Raw genomic sequence first — 4,969 nt, 5'->3', positions numbered from 1 at the left:
ACTTCTTTGCCCTTTCACACTACCCTCTAGTCACACCAGAGGCTGCCCCTCCAGAGCACAAGTTCAAGCCCTGTGCCTTCTGTACCTGTCCCCAATACCTGGGCTGTCCTTTCCTCATTCCGGCAAAATCCTCTTCCCCCAAGCCCAGCTCAAACGCTGTCTCCTCAGTCAGGCCTTCCTCACTTTCTCCTCTATGTTCCTGCTGCACTTGATTCTTTTATCATAATTAACCCACTTATACTCACTACATGTTTCTCTTCCTAGATAACTGTAAGTTGCTACTGAACAAAGACTTCTACTCACCTCTGTATCCCCGTGCCCTAACAACAAACCTATAAGGCTCTCGGTGTTTACCGAAACAATTTATTTTCTGAGTCTCTACCAATCCTAGGGAGTGCATAGTATAGTCTCCTCCTCATTATCAGTGAGTCTGGCACCTGTGGGAGGGCCTTACAGCAGAGGAGAGTCACCAATGGATCATAACTAAGGTCCTGAGACTGCAATGGCAGACAGCATGGTGAAGTTAGCCCACTGCATGCAGAAGACCCACAGAGGAGTCAGCATATGCAATGGACTACACTTGGTATAACATGCGAACAATCAAGGTTTACAAACGTGTTCTCATGCACTTGTAAGGATCTTCTAGCCCACGCGGAACAGACAGAACACACACAAAGGAGCCTGGAGGAAGTGAGTAGGCCGGCAGCTGCGCCCTAACATCTTAAGAGGGAACATTTCTGTGACTACAGTTTAAACAAATCAGATAATTTGCCTCCTTTCTAGACACCCTGGTTATCACAGGACAGGCCAAGCCTCTCAAGTTTTAAAGCTAAAGTACACGGAAGATCTGTGAAGAGGGCTTAAGATATTTAAGAGCTAGTACCTGCATTAAGCAACCAGGTTATAGAATGAAAATTTATCTTGAAATGCCCGTCTCTCCCTCTCTCTCTCGCCTCCTATCCCCTATCTTCCCACCTCCATCTCTATTCCTTCTCCCCTACTCCCTGTTTTATGTATATACGTGCATCATTTTATATATACACGGAATATTTACTGTCTGTTACGTTTATTTAATAAAGTGCACACTCCTCAGGCTAAATTTAGAAAGAGGACAAAATGAACACTTTCGCATGGGCGTCAGTGGTGTTCCAAAGACAAAAGATTCCTCAGCCTTAAAACATGGCAAACACCACGTTCCTTCTGATAGTTAGATGCTAGAAAAAGGCAAGTGGATCCTTAAAATTCACACGCTATTAAGACCTACTATCAACAGAGTAGATCTTAAAGCAGAAACAAGAAAACACCAGCCTTTTAAGTTCTTCCTGTCTGAAGATAAGAATAAGAGGTGGCAGTGTTCTTCCTCACTTGCACCGAAGTGTAAAAGCGGCAAAAATATCTTCAACACATATATGATGAGGAAGCCGCTCTTCTGGTCCACTCTGTTTTGTTTTGCTTCTAGGGATTTGTCTCACTCGAAACCTTTGCTTTTTGTTTTCTCTTTTATGTACACTAAGAACCCGAGAGTCTTAACCTTTTCTTCCACCTCTCAACCAATAAATAGGACACAAGAACATTTTTATGTTTTTATGTATTTTCCATTCAAATTTTTAAAAAAGAGATAAGTAAGCTAGCTCAGTTCATATTTCTCACAAAAATCACTTTCCAAACTAAACTAAATTGTTTGTGACCATAAACAGGAAAAAACACCGTACTCTATTAGCACCATCTGACATTTCCACCTTAATGTTACCAAACACAACTTGACACTAATGTCAGAACTATTAAAAATGTTAAAAACCCCCAAGCCCACTCAAAATGCATACCAAAGTTCAGGTAAAGGAAAAACAAAAACAAAAACAAAAGCAACTCACCGTTATCTTTATGTTCTTTCAGAAACCCATTAACAACACACTGGAATTTAAAACTAGCGTCGTCATCTGACACCTGATGCCCAATTGTACAACTTTTTCAATAAGGAATAGTTTCTGGTAAGTCCTATAAGGCAAAACCATGAAAATATGTATTATTTCCTTTGTAGGGAAAGAATAAAAAATTAATTAGAGAAGGCAGACTATAAACCAGGAGAGTACATTAAACTTTGTATGTCAGTCATTCTGATGAGAGCCATTTTTTCCAAAGCTGCTTTAACCAGTAATTATCACTTGATTTTCATTAAAACTGCAGAACGGACAGTTACCAGGCATGCAAAAAGGAAAAGCAAATCTATGTGAATGAATGCACATGTAACTCAAAATGATATAAAGAGTTCTACCTACACTTATGTTCTATCTTACATTTCAAGGGCCATAAAGCGGCTGTGATTTAAGGAGAGTAGTAGAACAGAGTCAGAAGAACTTGGATTCGAATTAGGAAATAGAGGCAATTTCAGGCATTGTTGAGAACTGGTATTCTTGAGGTGGGAGAAAGTAGACTATCAATAGAAGACAGAAAAGGATAAGTGAAAATTCTCTAGTTCTGAATTTAAATGGAAAGTAGCAGCAGGAACCTATGACATATTTTAAAAATATTAAAAACAAACATACATATTTCCTAGCTCTGACCACTGAAAAAGTCTAGAAACAACTGATGTCATGTCAAAAGGACTCAGGAGTCACCGAGAAGCTCCAAATGGCCAAAGACAGGGCCTCAGTTAGAATAATAACTGTAACGGAGTCCACGGTGATAGGAATAAATAAAATTTTACAAAACTGCTCACCACTGGAGGATATTTGTGAATCAACTCATTATTCTGAAAACTGTTAAATAAAAGAAGAGAATCATGCCTCTACAACTGGGCAACCAAACAGTTGATGAGGGGAATCTTCTCCTCGTACAAATATACCCAGCTAATAAGTGAAAAAAAGAACAACAGAATTCACCATTCTTTGAAGCCTCAACTGAATTAATGGATGTAGCTATGAATCATCAGTGACTGCTAATACCACAGAAAGACACAATTATATATGTCTCCATGGAAGAACACATCATCACCTATGAAACTGTCTCGCCAAAACAAAACATGCAAGCTTCATTCGGATCAACTACCAATTTACAGGAAATAAAAGGACTGAAGAATATGTTACCAACACATGGAATGTAATCATCGACATCTAGATGGGAAAGATTACCTGGTTTCTTTAAAAACAAAATTCAAGGAGGAAAAAAAAGTGAGAGAGACATGGAGGGAGAACCTATAGATTAAACAAGACTTCAGAGACCTAACAATCCACGGCAAAGTGTGGACCTTATTGGGATCTAATTCAAAATTCTTATAAACCATTTTTTATGACGTTTAGGAGACAACTGCAAATTTGAGCACTCCCTGGGTATTTAATATTAAAAAATGATATTAAGGAATAAAAGTCTTATATTTTAAATGCACGTACCAAAAACGTACAGGTGTAATTACATGCTGTCTCGGAGCTGCTTCAAGATAATATGGAATGGGGTGAAACAGGTGGGGGTACAGATAAAACATGACAGCCATCAGTTGGTAAATAAGAAAGCTGGATGAGTTCATGGGTATACAAGGAACACTCACAGTATTTTTATACTTTTGTATATGCTTAAAATTTGTGATAATTGTTTAAAAACAAGACGACCCTGTAGAAAACAGTTTGGCACTTTCTCAAAGGTTAAGTGTAGAGCTACCGTATGATCCAACAACTCTGCTACTACCTACGCTGCACATCTAACAGAACTGAAAGCAGGGATTTGAACAAATATCTGTACACCAATGATCATAGCAGCATGATTCACAATACCTACAAGGTGGAAAACAACCAAGTGTCAATCAACCGTTGAATAACAAACTATGGTCTATATACACACAATGCGATTTTCTAAGCCAAAAAAGAAACGGCATTTCGTTACGTGCTATAACATGGATAAACCTTGAAAACATGATGTTTAGTGCAATAAGCCAGACACAGAAGGACAAATACTGCAGATTCCACTTACACGAGGTACCTAGAATAGGCCAATTCACAGAGACAGAAAATAGAATAGAGGTTACCAAGGGTTGGTGGGAGGGAAAATGGGGTTGTTACTGTTTGATGGTTACAGAGTTTTTGTCGAGGATGATGAAAAAGTTTTGGTTATAGACAGCGGTGATGGTTACACAACACTGTAACTGTACTTAATGCCACTGAACTGCATATTTATAAATGGTTAAAATAAATATGATTTCTCTATATTTTACCACAATAAAAAAAAGGAATAACAGAGCTGAAATTTCAATTCTTCCTTTTCCGAGAGTCAGTTTCATCGTCTGTAAAATTAGTAATTGTAGTTGTCTATCCTCTGAGCTTAGTGCAGGGTAAGCACTCAGTAGGAGATAGCAGTACTACTTCCACTTCAAGAGCAAAGGATTGCTGTGAAGATTAACTAAGTCAATGGATATGAAAGAACTTTCTAAATGGCAAACTGCTCTACAAATATTAAAAGACATTAGGTGTTACTGTCTCCCAAGGCCATGGAACAGGTCAGAAGAAGGATAATTCTTTTGCACTGGAATGTCCTACATGGGCCAAGAGAATCTATGGGTTTCTGTACTATATCAGAAGGCATTAGGAAAAGGAAGCATAAAACTTAGAGAACAATTGTCTTTTACAGTGATGCTTAAACACGCTCAAGCAACTGCTTAAAGTAAGTGCTAAAGACATAATGGACATACCTTTCCTTTTAGGATACTGCTGTAACTACTAAAAGTTTACTTCATTTTCAAAATATAGAACATGGAAGCTTATAGAATTTCTTAAGCATATCTAGAGACTACTGCCAAATACTATAGTTCAATTCATATCTTTAATCTCATTTTGAAACAGCAATTACAAATGTGTATTTAAGGAAACCACTAGCTTCCCTTTTTGAACCCACGAGAGAAGGCCAGGATTCACCTTAGCATAAGATGATAATTACTGAACTACCATGAATTATTACAGTATCAGAAAGAAGGTCATTTTCAATT

This window comes from Grampus griseus (assembly GCF_964374135.1).
Source record: "Grampus griseus genome assembly, chromosome: 6".
Taxonomy (NCBI): Eukaryota; Metazoa; Chordata; class Mammalia; order Artiodactyla; family Delphinidae; genus Grampus; species Grampus griseus.
This window is presented reverse-complemented; position numbering follows the sequence as displayed.